This window comes from Gymnoscopelus braueri (assembly GCF_963280865.1).
Source record: "Gymnoscopelus braueri genome assembly, chromosome: 3".
In the NCBI taxonomy this organism is placed as follows: Eukaryota; Metazoa; Chordata; class Actinopteri; order Myctophiformes; family Myctophidae; genus Gymnoscopelus; species Gymnoscopelus braueri.
In genome coordinates, this window is record NC_137612.1 from 23,057,183 (window position 1) to 23,070,797 (window position 13,615).

Here is a 13,615-nt window from a genome sequence, read left to right on the forward strand (position 1 = left end):
GGGAAATTGGAACCACTTTTTTTGTGTGCTTGGGGATTGCCATTTGGATACAATGTGTTGTTTTTTGGAGAGCATGAGCGCAGTAGTCGTCTATTCTGCTTTGTAATGAAGATAACTCCTCTAAATATCATCATTATTCTGACAGGATATAACATAAACAAACACAACTATGTTAGGCAGAGAATATATCATACAGGCACATTTTTTCAGTGATGAGTGAAATGGTTTCTAATTGTTCATGTATCCACGTGTTCATCGTCGGGTTCATTTTAGCATGAATTGGTTGCCTATTTGTTTTGAAGATATACCATTTTACTTATGTACGCTGACATGTTTTGAATTGTATTGAAGTGAAAATAGCATGGCCAATTGAGAGAGAGAGAGAGAGAGAGAGAGAGAGAGAGAGAGAGAGAGAGAGAGAGAGAGAGGAGAGAGAGAGAGAGAGAGAGAGAGAGAGAGAGAGAGAGAGATGGGTGGTTCTGAATCTGCATCTGCACTCATTAACCGATTAAGACTGGGAACGCATCTGTGTCATTTTAAGATTCCTTTGGCTATTCAAAACTAGCAGATCTACATGCTCATAGCGCGGCACCGAGTGCCACGCTATGAGCTTGTAGATCTGCAAAAGAAATAAAAATAATCGTGAACAATGTGTGCAAATCTTTGAATATATATATATGTTGTAAAGCAAACATTTTAAATTCCGATCTGTGCTTCTGGGCCAAATACGTATCTAAAAATGTTTTCTAAATCCTAACAGTATGTTGCTATATCAGTGGTGCTCCAGCTTTTTCCTGTCAATGACCCCCAGAATGATATGTATTTGGCTGCGGACCCCCATCTCAAAATATTTTGTTCCAGGGACCCCCCAGAAGCAAAGATTGGAGTAAAAAAAAAATCGTTTTAAAAATATATAATATATATATATTCAAAGATTTGCAGAAATGTCCACGATTTTTCAAAAATAGCAGACCTACAAGCTCATAGCGCGGCACTCGGTGCCGCGCTATGAGCTTGTAGATCTGCTATTTTTGAATAGCCAAAGAAATGACACGTTTTCCCTGTCTTAATGGGTTAAAGTGCCCCTATCTGTTTGAGTGCCTGATTTGATTAATTCATATGACAAATCAGGACAACCTGTTTGATTTAAAGTAGCCAGTTGAACCCCTCTCCCCTTGTTAGGAGGGATGACAGATGAGCATGCTTACTAATCTAATCAATTAGGCTAAGTCATAAATCGGTTTTCCCCCTTGCCAAATAAAAGGGGGATTTGACTGTGGTATTCCCTAAAGCCTGTGTCTGTCCCCTTAGGGAGTAGGACTAAGGGGACAGAGACAGACACTTTTATTTGCCCACAAAATATACATTTGTATTTACAAGCTTGTCATGATGTCACATCTGTTGCTTACACCCCTCACCCCACATACATTGGTGCAAAGAAAAAAATTAAGTTAACATAGTAAATTAATATTAATCAACTAGCATATTATATTATTTTTGGTTGCTTAACTCAAAATTCAAGGTGCTCTCTATTGTTATGTCTTGTGCACAGGTACATAAGAATAAAACATATTTTGTTCTGGTACCAACATTGTAGCAGCATCAATAATAACAATAATAATAATTATTATTATAAACAGACTGGTCGTTTTTATGTCTGGTTGTAACCTCAGGTTGTTACGAGTTCACAAAAAGGTTACACACATCCATTTTGTGCAGGACAAAACAAGTTACAAGATCAAAAAGGAAAGTCTGGGCAACAGCTTGCTACTCTACAGTTACTGTGCAAAACACAATGCAGCAATGCAGACTTTTCATTTTTAATCTTAAAGGTAGTGTAAGTGATTTATCTTCGGTTAAAATAAGTGTTAAATAGCTCTATTCTGATATTACTGCTATTGCTATAGAGTGTTTGTTCATTAACAGGAGTCTCTGTGTCTCTCCAGCTCTTAATTAAACCGAAAATGTCGGGATACCGTGAAATGTAAAATTGTGAAGTGAAATTGGAAGTGATGACACAAAGAAATGAGCAGACAAATTTGTATTTTCCAACTGGAACACTATAAAAATGAAACGAATAAATGGATAGTCTCTCCTGATTGGCTGAAATGTTGCAACTTCCCTGAGAATTTATTTTCTGTTTATTGAAGAGCTGTGTTTGTATGTTTATTGAGCTTTCAGCATGATCACAGATGTTTAAAAAGACAAGTGCCATTAAAAACACTGAATTATTTTGCAGATTACAATATAAAACTTGTAATAATATAAAAAATGCAATTGCCTATCTAAAAATCAAATAACCTAAAACACAAATCTAAATTCCACTATCATTTAAGAGTCTGCACATGTATGGGATTGGTGTTTTCTTGTATCACTCAGTTCGGCATGCTAGAGTGTCCAGGTCGTCTCCATTCCTTGTTTGGTGACCAGAGATCTCCTTCCTGTGGCGGGGTAGCCAGTTTCTGAAGTTGGACTTAAACAGCTTCCTGGCAAAGTCAAGAGCTGGAGAGATGGGGAGACTCCTGTTACTGAACAAGCACCTGATAGCAATGCTTACTATCAGAACATTTGTGCTTTAACCTTTTAACAAAAAACATTTAGTTTTAACCGAAACATTTTACTTACCCTACCTTTAACATAAAGTATGGTCATACCCTGAGACTGACCATACCAGAATATTGAGAATATTGCCTGATTTCCACAGAAGTCTACATGGGTGGCTAGATGTCATTGACAATGCAAGTACAAACCAGCATGTCCCTACAGTATACTTTCCAGTAACATTACACAGTATAATAGTGCTTAATAGATTAACTAATTAAGAGTTCCTTATTGCTATTCAGTAAGGTCTCCTAGGAACATATTGACAATAAGTGGATTTGTAAATATCATATAATAGGCTATGTACTGGATATAGGCAATCATTTCACAAAGCCGGGAGGAAAGTGTCCTCTTCACGTTTCCTCCGATGGGCCTCAGACTCAGAGTGCCTAGTCCGGATGGAGATTCATAGAGATCAGGGCTTTGGCCTGAGCTGTAAAGTAATTGGAGCCTGTGATAGGATCCTCACAGGGGAGCATGGGAGATAGGCAGACTGAATATCCTCAAAGGCCCAGGGCTTGCTTTTTTTTGCATCATGTGCTTCCCCAGGCTGATGACACAATGGGGATGGGGGTTCATTGTTGTTGGTTTGGACTACTGACATTTAGGAGTACCGTAAATTTCGGACTATAAGCCGCGACTTTTTCCCCATTTTTCGACCCTGCGGCTTATATAACGGTGCGGCTTATCTATGGATTTTTACAGCTAACGGCCACTAGGGGACCTCCTAAATCTATGGATTTTACACCCGCGGCTTATAGTCCAGTGCGGCTTATATATGTACAAATCATTCAATTTAGCTGCTGCGGCTTATATTCAGGTGTGGCTTTTCAGGTACGGTATTATCAGCTACTGTATACAGCCACCAAACTGACTTCTGTTTTAGAAGTCACTTGTATTTATAATTAGGGCTGCAACTATCGATTATCTTCTTAGTGATTATTCGATTGATAACTTTTTCGATTAATTAAATAATTGCAAAGCACTTTTTTGTTGATAATTAAAAATGTACAATTAAATCAACAAATCGTATTAGTCTGATTAATCATCGCTATTTTTGAAAAAGATTTCTCTTGCGCCCCTATTTATAATTCAACACAATATATTGGCAATCACAAAAAAAGGCATCAGCAAAAGCAAAAGCATTCAGTATTGCTGACTTGTAATGTATGGTATCTGTTCGCTATAGGTGGGATCAGAGGGGGACAGGCTTTCCTGGAACACAGGCTTTTAACTCAGACCTGATTCATCAAATCAACAAGGTATGGCAAAGTGTGTGTGTGTATGCATGTGTGTCATATCAGCATTGTGTGTGTGTATGTGTTCTTCTGTATACAGACAGTCTCATAAACTTCTTCAACGCTGTGTGCATTATGTGCATTATGTTTGAGGGAGAATGCCATTACTTCCAGAGTGGAATGCCCTAGCATTTGGCTACCTGCTGTGCCTAGCACATAGCTCTCCAACCACTCGTGGGTTTGAATGCGAACCATGACCATGTCATATCATGACTCACTGTCACCTCTTCTGACATTCTTAAATTTCCTGAACTGTCCATATCCCACCAATGAGACTTGAAGCGAGTAGATGGAGATCTACTCGCATCATATAATGAGCATTAGTGAGGACCAATTCAACGAAAATACGGTTGAAAATGGGTGTAGTGCTCCTTTACAGTAAGTGAAATGAAATGCTGATATTCCTGTGCAATTATTAATGGGGGAACTAAAATCACAATATCCATTTTACATCGAGGTGTCTGTTACAGACAGATGGGCTAATGTAGAGCAGTGGTTCTCAAAGTGGGGTCCGGGGACCCCCAGGGGTCCTTGAGGGAGTTCCAGGGGGTCCCCAGCTAAATGATAGATGGTTAGGAACCAAATGAACCCTTATGGGTCTGTAACTCAGAGAGTGTACAAATGGAACCATTTGGTTCCATTTGTACACTCTCAGGTTAAATTAGTTGATTTTACAATATAATTGGGGTCCCAGAGATAGAAATGCCATTAAATGGGGGGGTCCGTAGCCTAATGCATATCAAACTGGGGGTCCTTGAAATTAAACTGGTTCAGAATCACTGCTTCTCTTCTCTTATAGGGGTCCCTGGCATATCTTTTCAAATGGGGGTCCGCAGACTAATAAGTGTCAATTTGGGGGGTCCTCGACATGAAAAAGTTTGAGAACCACTGATGTAGAGAAGCGTTGTTGTTGTGAAGAGTTCATAAGATTTATTCTGTTTCAATCATTCCTCTCAGGCACACATAGAACATAACCCTGGCAGTACAGTGAGAGCAAACGAGAGGCTGCTAGACGCTGTGTTGATGAGGGGTTTCTCTGCTCGTGTGGAACCTAGCGCTGCTCACATTATAGCCATTGATAGTGTCAGCGCAGAGCTCTGGAGCCAATGGGGGAGGGAGGAAGGGGAGGAGCCAGAGTACAGTGCTTGATGTTGCCATGGTAACCGGGTCCTGTAAAAAAAAAAAGGATGTGGGGGAGGTCATTAGGCTGCAGAAATGTGTATGGGAGGGAGTATGAAGGAGATGATGCTAAATCATACATGGGCAACTGGCGGCCCGGCCCCCATCTTCACTTAATGCGGCCCGCAGGTTAATGTGGGAATACTGATACATTATTGATTTCAGCTGTTACAATTCCAAACATGCAAACAGGACCCACTTTAATTACTTCAGTCTATATTAGTAGCTTAATGACTAGTATTAAAATGCTATTGTCTTTTTTATGTCCAATGTAATTGTATTTAAGTTCATAAAGTTAACATAAACATAACTAAATGCATTTTAAATTAAATAAAAAAAGTAACTTTTCAGGATTCTAATATAAAAATAGCAAAAAGAAGTGCAGGAGTCCAATTCAAAGATAGCAAAAATAGCAGATCTTCAAGCTCAAAACGCATCTGCTATTTTTGCTACTTTTGTGTGACATAGACATAGTACAGCATTAATTTACGAAAAAAGTTAAAATACAGAGATAAGAGGTTTTTGCCCAACAGTATATGCAATGTGGCCCTCTGGAGTGAGTGTGGACATATAGTGGCCCTCTCCATTATCAAAGTTGCATCACCCCTGTGCTAAATGCATGTATGCATGGGCGGTGCACAACATACCTGTCGTCGTTGCGGAAACCATGTATGTCCAAAATGTTTTTCCCCCATTCAGGAAATGGGGGGGAAATGAATCCCATGGATCCAATGTAGTTAACTAGTCACATGCTCTTCTACCTTTCATTGGTTAAATACTTATAAAACCCAAAGACGCACTTAAAGGTAGGGTAAGTGATTTGCAATTATTCAAATAATTGCAAAATGGGTCTATGTTCTGATAGTGCTCGTTACTATAGAGTGTCCTGTCCATATAAGGAGTCTCCAATGTCTCTCCAGCTCTTTATTAAACAGAAAATGCATTTTCAATGCTCTCTCCTGATTGGCTTAAAATGTGTCACCTACCTGAAAATGTACTATATTCTGTTTATTAAAGAGCTGGAGAGACCCCTGTGACCGAACAAACGCTCTGTAGCAATGATTACTATCAGAATATACAACTTTCACTTTCCTTTAAACAAAATTACCAAAACTCACAGATCTTCTGAGCTTGTATATCGGCTCTTTTTGCTAGTATGATGAAGTAGGGCATTAATATTATGAGAAGAGAAAACATAAAAAGTTGAAATATGGAGATATGAGGTTTCTGCCTGACAGCAACAATGTGTGACAGTTTGCACACACACACACACACACACACACACACACACACACACACACACACACACACACACACACACACACACACACACACACACACACACACACACACACACACACACACACACACACACACACACACACACACATTGATGATTGCTTTTGTGGGAATACTACCTTTGAATGCTAATGTTAAGGGAAAAGAAAACATCTGTTTTTGTGGTTTATATCTTAATGTTTTGGTGATTTAGAGGTGCACTGTAGCAGCTCTGATGAGCTCATGCTTTATACCTGACTTTTTCATTGATGGTGAGTCACAGAGCACAAAGACGACCCATTTGTGACAACATCAACAGAGGCTGCGTGTGTGTGTGTGTGTGTGTGTGTGTGTGTGTGTGTGTGTGTGTGTGTGTGTGTGTGTGTGTGTGTGTGTGTGTGTGTGTGTGTGTGTGTGTGTGTGTGTGTGTGTGTGTGTGTGTGTGTGTGTGTGTGCGCGCGTGTGTGTGTGTGTGCGTGCGTGCGTGCGTGCACGTGTGTGTGTGTGTGTGTGTGTTTGTGTGTATCATTGATTTTAACAGCTGCACTCTGTGAATGAGTCACTTTGCCCACTTGGAATGAGTTTGTGAGATGCCCGCTGCCCTGCTCTCCACATTCCTCTGCCAGAGCTGTAGATTGTGCATTGCATTCAGAAACAGTACAATAAACACCCTGTCCACATTCCATGAGCAATGAACTGAGCATTTACTGAGCAAACTAGGAAAACGGAAAAAAAGGTTATTGATTAAAACCGAGACTGGAATGGAGATTTGGTAGGAGACCATGCTCCAGGCTGCTGATTGGATTGTGCAACCTTAGAGGTCAAGAGACTGGCTCTACAGTATGTAGAATACCAAATTGTACAGATTTCAAGCTAACAATGCGTCACATCGCAATGACGTTGATCACACAGTTTCTGATGGTAAATGACACTGTCGTGCAGTGTCATATAAATTAAGCCTTCTCTCCCTCCAACAGGCTAACAGTCCTGATGGCAAAATGTAAAGTCTATGTCAGGAGTTCATGTTCAATCAGTTAACAATGCAAATTTCATTTTTACCAGCTTGTGGAGCAAGCTGGTCTATAATCAGTCGCTGCACTAGTAGTAGCTCATTGGCTGTCCTTTAAGTTTAAGCCAATGGGTAGTCGGCAGTGCCTTCCCATACTCTGAACGGGCGTAAGAGCTCTGGTCTCGGAACAGAATTCTTTAACTACAGTAGACACAGACACACTACTCTTCACCCTCCAGCAAGCATTTAAAGCATTTAAATGAACACCTTCAATACGTTTTGTCACGCAAAATAAAGCAAGGGAAAATAGCTTAAAGGGCCATTTCACCCCTGGAAGAAGTTTTCGGTCTTTTAATGAAGTTTAGGAGTGAAGAAACAAGATCCTGGGTTTTTTTTGTGAATAATCTGTGTTTTTAGATATCTAGTAATGTTCGCAATATTCGTGACGTTATTTGCATCATGAGAGATTGGTCTCATTCCTTTCCGCACTACATGTCTCGGCGTGTCTCAGTCAGACCATCTCAAAAGACAGCCCCAATGGCGTGTCCGTAACACTTTGTTCAACCTTCTTTCCCCACTCGGCCACTCCCATTAGCTGCGGCCAGCGGCCCTTGCAGAGTGAGGCATTACTTTACCTGAGTTATCTTCTGATAGTTGTACTTGAATGTTGACATGAAATAATAATCCTGTGTAGTGTTTCATAAGCGCAAGCTTGAAAAAAAAAATACAGCGTGGAGTAGCAGCGCTGGTAAACAAACACCGTCACGAAAGGCTAGGATCATAATACCAAGGATGTGACAGTGATGTCAATACTATGCGACACGGAAGTGAAACTGCATGAAGATACTGAGGATGTCCCAGTGATATGACATCACTAACGAATCCTTGGACATATATGTAACTAGCTGAACGTTTGCGAGGACAGCCAGTGTTGCCAGATATTGTGAGAGAAATAAGCAGCCAGGTCTATGAAAACAAGCCCAAAAGAAAAATAACTATGCCAAGAGCACTTTACCTAGACATGGGATATTATATATTTGAAAATTGCTGATCTACAAGCTCACAACGCTTCGCAACCCATTGTGAGCTTGTAGATCTGCTATTTACAAAAAAATCTTGAGGGGGAAAAAGTCCAAAATGTGGATTTTCTTTTTTTTTTTGCAAAATATTTTTATTTGCTTTTCAAAATGTGGAATATTTTTGACACATATTTGTTAGGGGCTCCCTGCCACAAATTATAATTTCAGATGGGGGTCTGTGGAAAAATACATGAACATGTTTGAGAACCACTGGTTTAAACAGCAATCAAAACATTTGGAAACAAGCCCAAATATCAACTACATTTTAGAAAGAAGCCGCTTATAATAAGCAGACATGGCGACACTGGCATGCTGTTTGGATGTTATTGTTGGAGATCACACCCACATGGAACCTCCCCTGCCACAAGGCACCAAAGCATTCTGGGAGTTGAAGTTATAGGCAGTGATACGCTGTGGTCCCCCTGTGGTCCCCCCTGTGGTCACCCCTGGAACTTCTTCCAGGGGTGAAGTGCTCCTTTAAGAATAGCGGACAAAAGTGCACCATTCATGCACTCTTACAGGCACAAACAATCCACCGTGTGTGTGTGTGTGTGTGTGTGTGTGTGTGTGTGTGTGTGCGTGCGCGCGTGCGTGTCACACCTGCAGCCCCCTCATTTCTTCTGCCAGCACTTCAGCTGTAAATCACATCCTGCAAATAATGGGTCTTAACAGGGAGGTCAAAGTGAACCTTGCACCGGGTTCACATGATTGGATAACACACACACACACACACACACACACACACACACACACACACACACACACACACACACACACACACACACACACACACACACACACACACACACACACACACACACACACACACACACACACACACAGATGGCCCGTACGGAAGATGAGTGTCTCTCTATAATGAGACAAAGACAGCTGCCTTTGTCTGTGAACTCCAAGTCTCTGGCCATTTTTAAGAGAGAACCAGGGAATCAGGGTCCCCTGAAATTGCATGTCCTTCTTCCATATTTAGTTTCCAACGGGAGGCTCTCTACGTGTCGGAGACGCCTGTGTGATCCATGGATGGAGCTCTCTCCATACTCCACTCTGGGGCAATTATGTGACGGCTGGGAGCTATTCTTCCCCCACCAGGCGTCTCTGTGCGACAAGGCTCTCCACAGAGACACCCCACACGCCCCTCTGATTCCAGTTTGTCTGCAGTGTGCACCACTGCACGCACACCACAAAGTCCCCTTTTCAGTCCTATAAAGCATGGGTCACAAACGTTTCATGTCAAGGACCCCCACATTGATATGTATTTTGCTGCGGACACCCATCTAAAAATATTTTGTGCCTGGGACCCCTAGAAGTGAAGATTTGTGTTCACTTAAAAAAAGAAAGAAGAAGAAGCAGGCTGTGTGCTTGTAGATGCTAGATAAAGTGGTCAAAATGATTGACCCCCTAGAAACCACAGATCCCACCGATATTCCCATATGGTCATGCGCATAATATGGGGCCGACCGACTTCAAACTCGGCACATGCATCGGCAAGGACTCGGGGAGTGCAGTGCCCGCCATCAAGTCGTTTGGATATGCGGTTATCCAGAACCGCCGATCCAACCTATATGCCCATATATGAGTATGCCAATATATGGGCATATACTGATGATATCAGGATCTCCATATATGGGCATTAAAGACACATGGGCACAAAAGGGACAAAGACATACATACGGGTACAACGGGTACTCTGACAAGGCCCCGTCACTATGACTCAGACATATCGGTTGGTTCCGCGGTGTGACGTAGGTGTGAGGGCCCGAACTCTAGATGTATAAAATACACAAGGGCCGAAACTCTAAATGTATCTTGCCACTAAATTCAGTGCAAAAAGCAGTTGTCTGTTTGTAGTTGTCTGTCCTATTGAGATACCTTTTCTAATTATTATTATAATAATATTATTATCAATACATTGCAGCTCATACACCTACATCTCTATCGATCTTAAGTGGTACAGACGTCCGGGCCTTCATGTGTGTGTGGCATTCAGCCTGATCTTTAATCCGCAAATCTGTATTGATTGATAAGCCAGCACGGCCGACCTTTTCCTATGCGTCACTTTGAATTAAGACGCTGACTCATGCATGTGTGTCCTCCACGTCACCTGTCTGCCTTTCTCTCTGTTTATTCTTTCTTCTTATTACTAATGCATGACTTGATGTTGGATTCTGACTTCTCCGTCCTTCGCTCGCAATCTGTTTATGTATACGAGTATCAGAGTACTTGGAGGACTGTCTATGACGTCAGTCATACCAGCTTGAGAGAGTTCGGGGGATCTCCATAGTTGGACCTAAAGGAGACACAGGCAAACTGTGACTGACAGACAGACAGACAGACAGATTTATAGATAAGATGTCCCCCTTCTTCTATTTCTCTTTTTATTGCTTCCACTGCCTCTCCCTCCACTCTCGTTTCAGACGACTCTCTGCCTTTCTTTCTCTCTGACTGCATGGTACCTTTTTCAGGAATGTGCGTCAAGGAAGGGACAGCCCTTTGTCTCCGCCCTAGCTGGCTAATAATTGATGGCCCAGTGTGCCTTTGAAGGATGTGTCAAAGTTCGGTCTCACAGTGTGACACTGAGTATGTGTGTGTGTGTGTGTGTGTGTGTGTGTGTGTGTGTGTGTGTGTGTGTGTGTGTGTGTGTGTGTGTGTGTGTGTGTGTGTGTGTGTGTGTGTACAGGAAGGGCGTTGGACCACGGGATATGTCATGGTTACACAGGTACACAGCGATGCTCTTTGACTCTTCGCCTCCCGTAACAATTCTAATCAAGACTGTGACAGATTGCATGTAATGACACTCTGAAGGACCCGGCGACCACAGAGGAGAGAGACCAGGTTCGGTAAATGGATTAAACTGTGACGTCGCGGCTTGTTTACTTTTAAAGTGTCAATTGAAGGTTGTGTAAACCTAAATTCATATGTTTTATGGATGAGTTAATTGTCTTATTTGTTATGCAAATTTGATCCCACATCCCAGTATTGTGACATTCAAAAAGAAAGATTGTGGTTATTTGGCTGAAATGCTAAATTAGTTGTTTGATATATCCTTAGTTCTCGCCATACTTAATTGAACTTATACTCTGTATGCATGGGTGGCATACCACTGTACGCCATCAGATTAAAATGACTTTCGGTATGTGTGCTAACGCAAATCGATACAGTAATGAATGTAAATAACATACAGTCAGTCACTCTAATGGTTGTTTTGGTATTGCACTATAAACAGAACCACATCCTTTGATTCCATTGTCTACTGTACTCATTATTTCTCCATTGTTAGTCACTTACAGTACAGCTGTTTATTTTGGCACTGTTGTTTAAGCTCTTCTGAGAGAGGCAGTGCTTCATGCAGGTCTTTCCTGTGTTTATAACAATGGCACTTTTTACCGGCTTGTCTACTGAAAGAAGCGGCTCAACTAAAATCCAACAGGAAATGGGATATTCTAGAGAAAAGTGAAAATGATTCACTTATCCTTGCACACATTAAATGGCTCCATTCGCTTGAATTTAAGCCCTACCGTTGCCCATGTCACTCTGGGTTAGATTGTCTCTTGTAACCTTTGCTGAGCTTGCATAGTTTCTACAGAAACGCTGTGCATCGCATATACTGTAGTGTACATATACTGTACATAGCCTACAGTTTTATTATATTATATCACACCTGGGTGCTGCTTCCTAAAATCGCAGTCTTTTCTTGGCTACTGGACAGCTCCACTGGAATAGTTGGGGGTTAAGCTCTTTTCTCAAGGACATCGCAGCATTAGTGTTTCACATGAGGGAAGAGTTGTTTTCCTTCACATTGCCTATCACTATTCATTACCCACTGCTAAAAGCTTGAGGCTAAGTGTGGAATGGAATGAAAACGTAATCTCCAGCTTGGAGGTGAGCTGTGCATCCAGATTGTTTTGAAGGTTTGGGTGTATCCTGTCATTGTTGGTAGAAAGGGTAATGTTTTGTTTGTGAACTCGGTGTCCAGAGAATTGCTTCATACATAAAATTCTTTGCTGTGTGCGAGAGGTGAGGTCAGTGATAAGACACGGTTGTAAATAAAGTCCTCGCACATTGATCCAAAGTTTATAGAATGCATTGCACAGTCACACAGCAGTACATTTTCCCTTACACCTGAAATTAGTTTTACTCAAGAATCCTTGAGGCACCTGCCCAAGCGTACTGCTTCTTCATTTGTCAGCGTCCTACTACTGACAAATGCCCACCATAGAAAAGTCACTAATAGAAAATGTCACTAACCCAAATGCTTGACCATACTTGCAGCACTACCCCATTGAACCAAGGAGTGACTAAAGAAACTACAGAAGGAGCGAGTGCATTCTCCGGCAGCGGCAACAGCCGCGTCACTTCCGCGGTAACTGCCGGTGGAGGAGCGGCAGCTCCCGACAGTGACTGCCGGCGGTGGAGCGGCGGAGCAGCGGAACTGCCGCGGAAACTGCCGGTGGAGGAGCGGCAGCAGCGGAACTGCCGGTGGAGGAGCGGCAGTCAACTTATTTTTTCCGCCGATAAAGTATAGTTTTGGACCATGACAGAGGCGCGCCGAATCAGCAGACCTTGAGGCCAAGGAGTCGCGCCCGAGCGCCTCCAGGCGCGAGTGCCCGCGACGACCGGCCGATGGTCTGCTATTCGACTAAGCGCCGTCCGAGTTATGTACCGATAGGCACAGAATCGTAAATAATATTGGTGGGGACTGCGTTACACAAACGCAGCACACTCCCAAAGCTCGCGCCACCGGCAGCTCCAGCCGCCGCCGCCGCTGCCGGAAAATGCACTCGCTGTCCCTCAGAAACTAAGGAAAGATTACTTCTAATGTTTGTCCTGTCCTGTCAATGGTATTGTTTGCATGGAGGTTCTCATATATTCGACTAGTCATCGCCTTTGACATTCACACATAAAAAAGGAGCTGATGCTATTTACTTTTGTAGGGCAGTATAGTAGCACACCTTTCCATTGATCTGCAAAGTTTTATGGAATTGTCTTGACAGCGATGTTGGATCTGACCAGTAAGTCCTCAGGTGAGTTGGGCTTGGTCATCTGTTTACACAATGAATAATTGATGACCCAGGCTCCATAAATAGGACCTGAATCTGATGAGGGCAGCAGCCCAGTCTCTCTTGGGGAGGAAGAGGGAAAAAATGCTGCATTTG